Below are 13795 nucleotides of genomic sequence, written 5' to 3'. Positions count from 1 at the left end.
CTATTTTTCATAAAGAAGAATCATCATGACTGTGAAGACCACTGTGATTTGCAGAATAAATCCATAAATGTATAACCCAAACAGATCAACTAAATGAAGCTTCCCTCGGGCATGACAGTAAGTAGGCTGGGCTCTAGGAACAAAACGTGTAACCACAACACTCACAGAGTGGATGTTCTTTCAAGTGATAGAGACAGGGTTGGGAAGGACTCTAGGGTTAGAGCCTTCAATGGGCAGTGCTGTTCATTGGATACACAAATAATAATGATGATTGCTAATATTTAGTGTGGAATGCTTTACCTGCACCTCATCACACACTTTCTTACAAATAATGGGGCACTATTCCTTTTATTTCTTCTACTCTTAGAGATAAGATAACAGAAGGTAAGAGTGGTTAGTAACTTACTCTATCACCTAGAGAGCAAATGGGGGAGCCAGGCTTCAAATGCAGATGTGTCTGCCTCCTGATCCCCACATCTTAAGCATTTTGCCATCTCATCTTTCACCAAGGCTCTCCTGCTCTCCAGCATGATCTGGGCTCTGAACTGTTTCTCCACTAGCCATCTGAGAATAGGTTTCCACCAATTCAGCCTCCAAGCTGCTGGAGACGGGGGTCATTAGATTACCATCTCAGGGCAAAACAAAATCAGTATAAAATCTTAGCCTCATTAGCATGGGACTCAGTCTCCTCAGGTAGCCAGCCTTGGCCATTGATTTTTTATTATATGCAGCAGTTACATTTCAGTTTCTCAAGTTATTCATAGCTACATATGAGTAACAAAATGATAGCAACAACTGGAGCGATGCTAACAATTAGTTTGCCTCAAGTCCAAGGACAAAACAAAGTCTTCAGTGTCCTACTCCCTCCTTGGCTCCAAAGTAAACAAGTCTTTCTGCTACTAGTACTGGATTAAGCTTCACAACATTGTCCAGGTGAAAGTATTTAGGGCGGGAGGCCTGTGTAGATGCTTGTAAAGAGGGAGATGCTTTGGCAGATTAAGCCCATTCTGTGGGCTTGTTCTATTTTCTGGAAAATCTCAAGTATGACAAAATAGTTCCAATGAGTTATTGTTCATTAACATTTGTCATATTAGAAATCTTGGCATCATTGATCTCTATCTCAATCTCATCTCTATCTATATTTATAATTTACTTGTGTATTTAACAAGAAATAGAAAAGAAACACCGTGGTCTAATGGAAAACGTCTGAGCTGCTGTGGTTCCCAACCTTTTGGGGTTTGATAATCAACAACACAATGTTATGAAACCTTTTAGGGTTCGCTATTCAATAACAAAACAAAACAAAAAAAGAGATAAAACAACTATAAATAAATCCTATCTGGCTGATTTAAATTATAGAGCTCATGCAGCTTGAGCAAACCCTCTTCCCTTAGCCATAGTGTGATTCCTCTTGATTGAGAATCGAGTTTCTGGGTTATTTCTGGGAGAATGAAATTACAAAACACAAGATAGCAGATTTTTAAAAAATTGTCACCAGGTATCCCTGCTGGATATCAAGTGACTGGGTCAGGAACTCAGTCGGAAACTCTGCTTAAAGAAGAGCAGAACAAATCCCCCTTGCCTGGGAGGCCAAACAGAGCATTGTTTTAGTTCCGTAGGAGATAATGACAATGGAATAGAACATTGTCCCGGGTAATGGTCTCCCGCTGGTAGGGAAATGCGGACGCAAAAACAAACAAGGGGTTGAACTGCTACCTTCTTTTTAAAGCAAAAACTGTTGATCCTGGAACTGAGTACTTCCTAGCAGCTTCCATTTGGTTATATAAGTCTTAACATTTGTAGGTGCTCTGGGCTGGGGTGTCGCTGGGTAAGTAGGGGGCAGCGTACAGAGGTTAAGAGAGCTGCTAGCTCTACTGTTTCTGAACTGCTGACTTCACAGATAGGCTTAGGGGACCATTTTGAATTTCATCAGCCACTGGACAAAACAGGCTTTCCATAAAAACACAATCACCACATCATGCTTTGCTACCAGCTGAGATCTCCCTGCTGCCATAGCCCACCCTCATGCCACCCATTTTATGACTGCCGATTAGACTGATATATATTGTATTGATAAAGTTCTGCATTTCTTGAAAAGAAAACCTTTATAAAATAAAGAAGAATGAAGCCAATAGTCCATTCATTTGACATAGAAAGTTAACACTTTCCGATTTTTCTCCCTTTTTTCCCTTGCAAAATAATATAATATGTAGAGACTGTCTAATGTGTCTCTCAAAACAAGATTTAAATCAGAGATCAAAAGTGGGTAGTGATTTAAAATTCTAAATTTTGGAAAAATAGCAACTATCCTTTCATTTTTGAAACAAAAATAAATGAAAATTCAGGGCCAAAGTCGTCCTTCTGCCAACTGGAGCTTCTGTAGAACACACAGCTCAGACTCTACCACACAGATGGAAAATAGTCCGAATGCATGCTGGCAGTATTCTTTCATTCCACGAACTTCTACAATTTCCATTAAAGCAGCATGGCATTCAAAAGTTGAGGTCCAATTCATCTTTGCTGTTAATGAGACATTTTACAAGTGTATTTTTTTTTTTCCTTGGGAAAAAATTTTGAATTGGGTAAAACAAATGGCAAGTGGATTTTTTTAAAAAAACAAAACAAAACAAAACAACAAAACAAAAAAACACCTCCTTACTTGGACTGGTGATTGACTTGCTTAGAATTCTCTGGGCCAGCATTTCATTTCCTGATGGCTGCCATTTCCCTCCCATTCCAAGTTCTCTCTACTTGGGGCTGACACAGGACATGGAAATACTAATATGGCTGCTGGGACTCCCTTCGTGTATTTCAGCAAGAGAATTATTTCATATCAGTGCTCAGTGTCTCTCCAACTTTTCCATTTCCTCTAAGGTCAGGTTTCCCTACAAAGAAGAACGCCAGATCGATTGTTAGTAACAGGAACCAAGCATTTGGGGCCAGGCACATAACTTTTCTATGTTTCATGTTGTCACTGGCAGAAGAGGATCCTGGCCTAAATACCCATTGGAAAGAGGGAATTTATATTTTTATTACCGTCATTAATCTGATATTTCTAATTTAAAAACATTCATTTGGAAAAAACTCAGTGATGAGACAAAACAATGTTTTTGCCCTCAGTTACCTGTATGTGCTTATCTCAGTTTTCTCCCTCACCTTTCTGGCTTGATGAGGATTCCCTGGTTAAACGCAACTCCAGTACGTAATAAAGGGCATCAGTCACTTTTGAAGGTGCTTTGGCAATGTGGTCACTAATGTAAGTAACCATCACAGAAATCTCAAGTCGAGAGAATAAATAGGAGAATAATAAGCAAAGAGAACTAGCATAGGGACAAAGTTAAGCGGGGGGTAAAAATTTGGTGGAAACAAACAAACAAACAAAAAAACCTCTTTAATGTGGATGCTAAGGAACAAGATCAAAGTATAAGAATTTGGTTAGGCAGGATCAGTTCAAATTGTTAATAAAAATGTATGGGAAGAAATGAAAGCAAACAGTTCCCAGATCAGTCTCCAGGTATTCAGGGCTGGCCAAATACAACGAGAAATGGAAAAGAGGTGATAATTAGCAATAAATATGAAGGTGCATAGACACTTTGAGCAATTCCGATCTTAACACCTTCTCTTCCTGAATATCACAGTGCTTCATGCAAAACAAGGGACTGCTTAGAATTTTGTCTTCAGCCTTCATCAGTCTGGTCAGTTGCTGCATCTTCCTTACCTTGTCAGCATGCCCAAAACATTTAATGTGATGACCACTGACTCAGTAGGCATGGGATGCCTAAGCCTGTATCATTTCAACCTTTGCCCCAAAGCAGAGTTCTCCAGGAATGCAAAATTTCCTACATGAGAACTTCTGCTTCAACAACAGTAAGGTCCCAGGCACAAAGGGAAATGCCCAATGCAAAAAATCTGGCAGGAAAATGAATGGTTTTGAAAATTGGGCTCCAACTCCTTTTTAAAAAGAGTTCCAAGAACATGTTTACTGTGCAGTTTCACCAAGAGAAAGTTCATGGGAACCATTTTCAAGTTTCAGGAAAGTCTGTTTGGTAAGGTAGGAAGTTTGTAAGTTCAGAGACTATTTTTTTCAAAGAAACAAATTTCAATCACTTTAATAAACACTTTAAAAGCAATTTATGATAACTGTAGCCTTCCAATGACTAGGGCTACACTGAACTTTCCAAGCCGAAACATTCATCCCTTGTATTCAGGAAAAGTCCTCTCAACAATTTTGAAAAATATTAAAAATATGAAAGCAATTGTAAAATCACTTTCACCTGTGCAATATCCTTTTTCATGAATCTCTCCAATTACATAGCTAGGGTTACAGATTTTCACAAACACAGTTTCATTTTTGATAGTTATGTAGCTGTAATTTCAGGCTATTTCACTCTATTGAAAGGTATGGGGGCTGCCTTTGCCCTCTCTTCCTCCTGTGGCTTAAGCCATCCAAGAAAACATCAAGAAATTAAATAAGAAGGGAAAACAAGAGGTGGAGATCGTATTCAAAAGACTGGAATCCACCACATGAGAAGAATCAAATTTGTAACCTTTGGGGTTACCTCCCTGCTCTGTCTTCCATCTGGGCAATGGGCTAACGTCTCTGGGCTGAGGGTGTCTGAGGAGGTTGAAGACGTCCTCAGCGCTTACAGAGGTGCTAAGAAAACAGACAGCTGTCTCCTGACTTAGAATTTTTTAAAGCTTTCTGGCCTCTCTGAGAAAGCCGATCCAAATCCACCTCGTATCGATTTGCCTTCTAGAAGCGGCAGGATAAGCACACGGGTTTTGGGCAGTGCTTACATTTTGGGTTTATTGGCTTGATGAGGTTGTTTGGGGCGCTCTCAGTCACAAACTGCAGAAGAGTGGGGGCGGGGGACAAGGTGGGGAGGAAAGGGTGGGCGAAGGAGCCGAGAATAAGACAAGCCGAGGGGTGGAAACTCGGGGAGGGAGAGGAAACGCCGAAGGCGATGTAGAGTCCGGCGAGGGACCCGAGAGGTAGGGCGGGATCCGAGCGGCGTCCGGAGGGAGAGCGACCGCGCGCCCCGCAGCCGAGGTGGGTCCCTTCGCCCCGCCCGGAATCCCGGCCCCCGCCGGCCCCACGCAGGTCCCCGTTCCCCCTCCGGGAGGTGGGAGCCGCCAGGACTCTGCGTTCCGCCCGCCTCCCTCGGCCGGCCCGGCCTGAGATCCGCACCCGGAGAGGCTGAAGCGAAGCTGACGCAGCCCCGGGTCGGTGGCTCGCCGGGCCGGGTCGGGTGGGTGCTATTTTCTGGCGGTGGCGTTTGCAGGAGCAGAGGAGACAGCGCCACCCGGGGCCTCCCCGAGCACTGCGGGCCAGGCCGGGCTCGGGGGCCGGAGTGAGGGTGCAGGTCGGGCTCTGGGTTCTGCTTCTTGAAGGCGGCGGCGGGGCGCGAAATGCAACCGCGTGGGCCCCACCTGCCCCCTTGGTCCAGTCTTTCCTCGACGCCCGGGAGGCGTCCCCCAGCCCCCTAGTCGCGATGCTCTCGGGTCCCCGGCGTGGACCAGCACGTGGGCCCGGGAGTCGAGTGGGGAGGAAGGCGTGTTGGCCGCTTCAACTTCCTGCACCGACGGCTGGGGACGCGGAGAACCCTCTACGAGCTGGGGTCTCCCCCTACCCGGCAACCTCACCTCAACGTCTGGCCTGGTCTGGGGCCGCTAGGGAAGAGGCCGGGTGCGGACTCGGCAGCGGCTGCACTCCTACAGAGCCCAGACGCGCCTTCTCGCCTTTTCCTTTCTGGGCCGGGCCCTAAACTCCCGGAACCCGCCGCAGGTGGAGCGTGGAAGACAAAAGGGACAGCCCAAGCTGTCCCGCCCGCTGCGCCTGAGGACCATCCCCTTGGCGCTGCAGGGTGTCGCCTCCCCCAGCACCTTGCGGGACGGGTGCCAGGCTGGGCCTCTAGACCGTTTCACCGCTGCTTATCATTTCTCCTTCATTTTGCACTGGGGGAGCTGCCCCTCCCTTCGGAGAAAGAGGCCGCGCCTGCACCCAAAGGTAACCCTCGGGTGATCCCGGGAGCGGGGCTGTCTGGCCTTGGTGCGAGACCCTGGGTGGGGAGTTAGAGGTTTCTGTTGCAACAGAGAAACACGGCAGCGTCAAAGAGAAAAAGCTTCCGGTGGAACTGGGCCTAAAGCTATTTTTATTTAAGTCTCAAATTGTCTAGTTTGTCATTTTGCTTCTATTTTTAAAAACTATTTCTCAGTGGCATGTGGGAGAGGAGATCAAAGGTGACGGACGGGTATCCCTGTGTTGGTGTCAAGTATGCCTTCATGTCTGTCGTTTCTTCAGCAGTTGTCCCACAGAAAGTATCTTCTTCCAAGGAACCCTTGCAATAAAATAGGATATTTCTATTTGGACCGTTCTATGTCAAAAAAGTTGGCAGCAGCGCCAGGCTTACCCAATGATTAAAGGGGGACATTTCCTACAATAAGGTAGAGTCAATGCAGAACCCACAAGCTCAGTGATTTCCATCCGTGTGTCGTCAGCTTGCTCACTTTCTCCTAAGATTATGACAATAGTAGTAATAATAATAACCAGGACACAAATAACTCTTGAGAAGTCATTTGTAACTACCTCTTCTTGGAGGTGAGACACACACACATGCATACACACATACACCCCTGTGGACTTATGGTTTATTTTTGTCAGAGGAACTAAGAATTGCCTGAGGTGCTGTGTTTTTTTTTTTTTTTTTTAATGATCTATTTACAGACTTGCTAATGCCTCCGCAGAAATCCTGTTTATCAGCCCAATAGTTGTGACAGGGTTAGAAAACCAGTTTAAACTGTTAATCGGCCACAAAAAAGGGCCCTAGATTGATGCCTTTCACTTACCTTTGAAAGGCTATAAAAGCAACGCCATACATTGGGATGAAATTAGACAGCGACAAAATCATTACCTTGACTTCCCACAATAAAGACAACCTTAAAAGGGGGCTATTGATGGTTTCAAATTACATAACGGTGGTTTATATGTTCTTCCTCTGCGCTCACAGAAAGCAATTTTAAAGTGTGAACTCTTCAAAGAACAAACGGCCATAGCATTCACACACAGACATGCCTTTTTATTTTATTTATTGCAAAGCGCTATTAGAGAGAGAGAGAGAGAAAGCAAAAACAAAACTCCCAGCAAAAGGAGGCCGAGTCCAAAGATAATATGTCCAGTTTCTATTTCACCAAGTTCCTGGGCTCACTTTCGGCCCCAGAGCCCGGAGTGCTCGGTCTCTTTCCCCGGGACGGGACAGGGAGTGGAGTTCCTAGCCCCGTGGGTGGGAAAAGCCCCGTGCACGTCACTGGGTCACGTCTGCTCACTGCTTCTGCACATTTTAAGCGTGGACACAGCCTCCTCCAGAATAGAAAGACATTTATCTAACAACACCGATTCTGGGGGTGCAGTGGGCCTGGCGCCGTCCTGGAGATAAGGTTCAGCCCCCTTCGCACCTGTAGTTTTGGGATGGCTCCTACTTGGGCGGGGATGGGTCTCCACCTTCTCTGCCTTCTATCAGACCTTTCCTTGGATACGTTTCTAGGTAAATCTGCAAGGCGGTCAAATGCAGGCGGCCCATCTCCAGTGCTTTTTTTTTCGTCTCAAAGGCGGCGCCTGCATTTTCGGGGGCTCCAGCCCAGGCTGAGAAAGTCCCCTCAACCTCTAATCTGAGGTTGCTCACACGGCCTGCAAAAACCCAACGGGGCACCCCGCCACCCCACCTTACGTTTCCCTAGGGCCAAGTCAGTGGTCAAAAACCGAGCCGGTGGTAGCTGCCTTTACCAAAGAAAGACAGCCAGGACTCCCGCACCGACGGCAACGCGCGGAGGGAGAGGACAGTGCCCTCTTTCGCATGTTACGGGGCGAGGGGGCTGTTGGCGTCCGGAGCACGCTGAGAGGAACTTTGCGGCGGCTTTGAGAGACGAAGGGAATTCGGTAAACGTGCTGCCCCGGGCTGCCAACTGGAGCCCGGCAGATTCACTGCGCAGCACTGCCCCCTGGTATCCGGCTCTGAAACTGCCCCCCTCCGCAGCTGCAAGGCTCCTCCCTGGGTTGCGCTGGACAGATTTTTTCTCCTTTCCTGGCCTGACAGAGAAGTTATACCGGGGGGGCCTCAAGAAGTCCCCCAAGCCGTACTCAAAGCCTTTCTCCCTCCTCCTCAAGCGCTCACTTCCCCAAAGAGGACCCGGACCCCGACTGCCTGAGCTAGGTCCCCAGCATGGTCCGCACCCTTTCTCGACTCCGGGGCCCACGTCCCGACTGACGTCTACCCGGGAGGGGGCTGGAGACCCAGGGAGACTTCGACTACAGGCCCGGGCGAACGGAAGGAAGAGGCTTGTGTTCAGAGAGACTCGTTTGGAGCTGGGACTGTTCATTTTTGAAGCAACACCAGCTTCCAGGGCACCTTTCGTTGGCACCTGGGCTTTCCAGAGAAGAAAGGAAGTGGGTATCGATCAGGGCCAGCCCCTCCTCGCACGCCAGGCTGGAGAGGTGCAGAGGTCCTTAGACACTCAGTCCAAGGGCGCCTGAGAGATGGGGGCAAACTTGGCAGGAGCCTGAGCACCGAGGCGCGATCCGTGGGGGCGCAGGCAGGGCGGGGCCCAGAGCCCCCTTCCGCCAGCTCAGCGCGCCCCTTCCAACCCAACTTGTCTGGCACTGGCTTCTACGGTTGCTGAGAGCAAGACTGCCGTCGTGGGCACAGGGTCCTCGACCCCAGGACGCGCGTGGCCTTTCCCACCCCAACCAGATGGTTTGTCCCAGGTTTTGGGACTGAGCTTGATAGAGAGTAAGGAAGGAAGTGGCGCCAGCTCCGGAGCCAGAGTGGGTTGGGATCCCAGCTTGGCCACTCTCTGGCTGTGTGACCTTGAGTGAGTTACTTTGCCTCTCTGAGCACCAGTTTGTTTTTTTCAGGAATGGTGTGAAGATTGAGGTAATGTCCTTAGGATGCCCACATGTGTTCAGTCAAGGTCGCCCGTGATGGTTGCCGGCGTCTGCTGCAGGACAGTCCCCCAGGAATCAGCTTGTAAGGTGGGCGCCAGTCGTACTGCACAAGGGCATCTCGGCCTCCGGGTTTAGGAGGGGCAGAAACAGCGCAGTGTCCTCAGCCCTGAGCGCTGAGTTTTGGAGGTCCCGACGCTCCTGGGTTCTCTTCTGCCAGGGTGCAGACTACAGCAGCGTGCGCAGGGCTTGGCACACCTCTGCTGTGGGAAGTGAGTCATCTTCGCTTATGATTGCATCTGGCCAGGCCAGCTACCAGAACACTGGATCGCACAGCTGCCACCTACCCAGCCTTAACCTGTGCCAGGCACAGTGCTAAGAGCTATGCACCCACAATCCCACTTCTTCACAACAGCCTCAACAGAAGTAGATGTTTAAATTTTTAAATTTCCATTTTACAGAGCAGGAAACAGGCTCAGAGGGGTTAACTTCCCCCAAGATCACACAGCTGGTGAGTGGGAGAGCGGGGACTTGAACTGAATCTTCCTTAGAGGCCAAGCTCTGAACCACTAAGTTGGGTGGCATTAGAGAGCCAAGCTCTCGCCCTTCAGTTTCCATTCACACTGCCCTCTCTGAGCTGCAATTCTCTCTCCTGCGTTGGCACTGGCAGAAGTCGAGACACGCTCCCGGAAATCGCGGGCCGTGGCGCGCACTCCCACGCACCCCAGCTAGTTCCAGAGACTCAGAGCTTGTTCTGAGACCCTCTTGTCGAATCCCCTTGGTCCAGGCGCCCGGCCCGTGTGGTGCTCAGATCAGACTTATCCACCCGAGCACGACTCGGGCCAGTGCCTGGACTAAGGTCACGGGAAGAAAGCCCTCCTCCCTTTCTCCCGTGGCTTAGCTCCGCGATCAGGGAGGAGCCAGTTAAGAAGTCACAGTCGAAGCCATGACTGCTGTGTCCCGGGGAGGCAGTCGAAGGCGAGGACACGGAGCGGGGATACCTCCAGACACCCCTGTCCCCGCCGCCCAGTCGGTGTCCTCGCTGCGCAGGGGCTCACTTGCTACCCTACTCTAAAAGGAAGCTGTCGCGGCCCAGGGCACGGTAACTAAAAGGCCGTCGGGGACGGAGACGGGAATGAGTGGGCTTGAACTTGAGGTTTCCGAGCCAGCTGCTCCCTAGAGCCGTTCCTGAGCTCGTCAGCCAGGACGTATTTAATGAATGGCCACTGGGTGCTAGGCCTTGCACCCAACCCTTTCGTCCTCCCCCTGGGCTGAGCCGAGGGTGACCCAATACTAGTTGGAGCGAGTTTGAAGACACGGCGCGGGGGCTGCGCCCTCCAGGCCTGGCCTGGTCGCTTTCCACGCTCCCCTCTGTAGCTGCAGCCCCGCCCAGCTCTGCCCGTGGGCGCCCCCTGGCGGCAGGAAGCCGAGCGCGTACCACGCCCTCGGGGCTCCATCCCCTCTCACCCCGCCCCCCTCGCTGCTCCGCCAGCACCCCCAGCTCGCGCTGCGGCGGCCAGTCTCTTCCCCGAAGACGGACCCAATGTCCCTCAGAGCTTTCCGTGACCCGCCAGGGCGCGCGCGCGCGGCTGTCCGGAGCCCCTCCACGTTCCCCAGCAGCAGGCCCCGCACTCCCTGATCACCAAACACCCTCTTGTCCCCCGCGACCCCCGACACCATCCCACCCCGCACACCCATCCCACCCCACCCACCCCACGCCCGCGTCCTGTGAACCAAACCGCGAATGCGCAGCAACCTTCTCGGCTTTCACACGTGTGCCCCCGATGCCATCTGCCCACGTCTGTGTGTGAAGCAAATCCCGCTGGCAGACGCGATGGAGAGAGATGGCTCCTCCGAACCAGAATTAGGAAGAAAACGCCTCTGAGGGCGTTTCAAAAACCCAAGAGGCGAGCGGGAAACCTGCATTGTCAGATCCTCTGGGCCCTGAGTTCTAGCCCCATGCACCTCTCCGAGCTAATTCTCGCGGCGACTCTGAGGGGGTTATTACCATGTAATAATTGATGAGGACACTAAGGGCTAAGAGGAGTTAATTAATTTGTCCCCAGTTACAGAGTCGGAAATCAGGGATGGATCTTAATTGGTGGGACTGTTCCCAGGGCCTGTGAGAGACTGGGTTTCAGCCCAGAGCCCAACACAGCACCGGAAGAGAAAGTATCAGTACTTTTTTGTTTGCTAATCCAGCAGTAGGAAGTCGATTACATCTTTGATGACTCAGACTTTTGAAACAGCCCCATACAACTTCCAATTACGGAAGAAAATACAATTGTGAAATTCTATGGGATTTGGAAATGAAGGAGTAGGCCCTCGAAACATAACCCAGAACTTACTTGTTTTTGAAAAAAACATTTTACGGAAAATTTCCAACATATACGAAAGAAAAGAGAGTATTATAATCAACTGTCATATGCCCGTCCCAACTCCAATAACCAAGGCCAATCTATTTCCTCCCCTCCTCCCCACGAGCTCTGCCTCCCCAGCTCTCAAAACACACACACACACACTGCTTCCCCCATTCACACAGATTATTTGGAAGTAAAACCTAGACATTGCCACATTTAATCTGCAAGCATTTTCAGCATACATTGTCAAGAGATGACCACATTACCAAAACTACAGGAGCACCAACACAACCAGAATGCCAAGATATACCCACAAACTGCACATTCCTGAACACCCTGGAGTATCCAGTCAGCAGAAGCTTTATTGTAACCACAATTCCTGGCCAGAGCTTGGTGTTCACTGAATTTCAGCTCTAGGGCCAGAATGACCTGGGTTTGGTTCTTGATTTTTTTTTTTTTTTCACTTATTAGCTGAATGATTCGGGGGCATGACACCTTCTCTCTGAATGTCAGTTTAGTGCAATCTCACATGGTTGTTACGAAGATCAAAAAACAAAACAATGCATGTAAAGAGTTTGGCATAAGCCAGGGAATAGTATCTTATTTATTTCTTCTAAAGCTGGAATTCGGTAAGATTTTAGCTAATGAAGGCTTGAAAATTAGGTTTGAGTTGGGCCATCAAAAGTTTTCAAGTTGCATGGAGGGTATGACTAGAGCCAGGGACGCACCACACCCAGTGACCATTCATAAGTTCACCCCTCCCAGGATTAACAACTGAACTCTCAGTGATGTCTTGTCTTATAAGGCTCTAGTCTTTTCCTCCATGCGATGTGAAACCTTTTGAGGTTCTCCAAGGATCCTTCTAGGTCTGACAGTCGTCTTGGGCTTTTCTTGGGGCAGCGCTGGTCTTTCTTCCCTGTATTCCTGCCTGTAGCATGAGGCCAGGCACACGGGGTCAGTGCTGACTGCTGAATGAATGGTCGGTGACATCATCCCATCATGTGGCCTTTGCACAGTTCCTTCTGCCTGAGACATTTATGCCTTTTCCCTTAGCTTAACCCTCTCTAAGTGGGTCAAATTCCCCAGGCATATGCTCTCAGAGGACCTCGGTGTACTATCTCTTCAGAGGGTTTATCACTGGTTAAAACGTTAATTTGTCACTTATTTGTGTGATTACCAGATGGTCTTTCTTCTGTTCTAAACTTCATGAAGGCAGGAATCATGGCTGTTTTCTCATCATTGTATCTTTAGCACTTAACGCAATAGCTAATTGTTGAATGCAGGTGGTTTTTATGGTAGGCGGGAGTAGCTAGATTCAGAAACTAGTTTAACCCTAACCCTCACCCTAATCAGCAGTCATAGTAGCTAATTCACAATGCACTATTTCAATATGTTGTATAGGAAATTAACCTCCAAATGTGCTACCAGGCAAACTATTCTGGAGGTGATAGAATAGAAAGATCAAGTTAAGATACTTGAATCACACAGATAGTTGAATAAATTTTAAACACACAGGGAGAAGCAAGAAGAAAGAGATGGGGTAGGTTAACACATTTACCACAGAAGCAGGTGGTAAGTCCCTTTCCTGAATCCTGGGGCATTTAATACGCAATGTTCACATGTTTCTCTCTCCCTCCCACCCATATTAACTTTCTCTCTTAATGATGTGGTTACAAGGACCATAATTGAGGGTGAGTGAATTAACCAACAGAAAGAAGGTGCCCAAGGCAATGATACACACTTTTGCTATTGGAGAGCCAGGGGCAAGTTCTCCTGGCCACAGCAGGAGCATCCATTAGCCTCCTGAACAGCTCTCTCTGTTCATCTGTGCTTCTTGGGCAGAACACAACTGGGACCATAATGGGTATCACCGATGGATGAGTGCCTGCCTGATTTTGGAAATCAGATAGCTGTCAGCCCTGAAGTAGCATGAATGTATCTTACAACTTGGTCTCTTAATGTCTCTCCACTGGTCCATAGCATTCTGGTTGGTTCTATCACATGTTCCACTTATTGTATCTGTCTTCAACATCTCCCACAGGTTATTGATTTACTCATTATCCATGTGAATTCTGTGAATTCATCCTGAGCCTCACAGCTCCATCTTATTCATCCCTTCTTCTACTTAACACATCCTATGCATTTTGCTTATATCTTGTAATCTACTGACTTGCTTGCTCTCCACATCTCACACTTATTATGAATGTATCCATTTGTTTTTCTTACCTTCTGAAGATTCCCAAATAAAACAGTACACGGGCATTACACAACAAATTTATTAAATGCCTACCATGTGCTAAGCATTATACTAGGTGTCTGTAATCCTGACAGGATTCCTCTGAAACTTTCCATCTAGTGGAAAGACAGTTAAATTACCCCCCCAGTCCTGTGAAATGATCCACTGTGTCAAGGGCTAGGAAGGGCTGGGGGAGGTCCCTGCTGTCCCAAGAATGTGGAGGTGGGCAGTCTAGGAGAGCTTCCTTGAGGATGTGGCATCTGA

The 13795-nt window shown here is 48.6% G+C and overlaps 1 long non-coding RNA gene across 1 annotated transcript; it reads right to left on the bottom strand.

Moving 5' to 3' along the window:
• Positions 1-689: 689 nt before the first annotated feature.
• LOC105501767 lies at positions 690-10901 on the bottom strand. Its single transcript, XR_001000237.1, has 2 exons — positions 10709-10901; positions 690-2885 (listed from the first exon to the last, which is right to left on the bottom strand). It is a non-coding gene; the product is annotated as an uncharacterized LOC105501767 (long non-coding RNA).
• Between the last annotated feature and the right edge of the window lie 2894 nt (positions 10902-13795).

The sequence above is a fragment of the Colobus angolensis genome, unplaced genomic scaffold, assembly GCF_000951035.1.
Source record: "Colobus angolensis palliatus isolate OR3802 unplaced genomic scaffold, Cang.pa_1.0 Scaffold75, whole genome shotgun sequence".
NCBI lineage: Eukaryota > Metazoa > Chordata > Mammalia > Primates > Cercopithecidae > Colobus > Colobus angolensis.
Note: the sequence above shows the minus strand (reverse complement) of the source record. Positions and strands in the feature narration are given on the sequence as shown.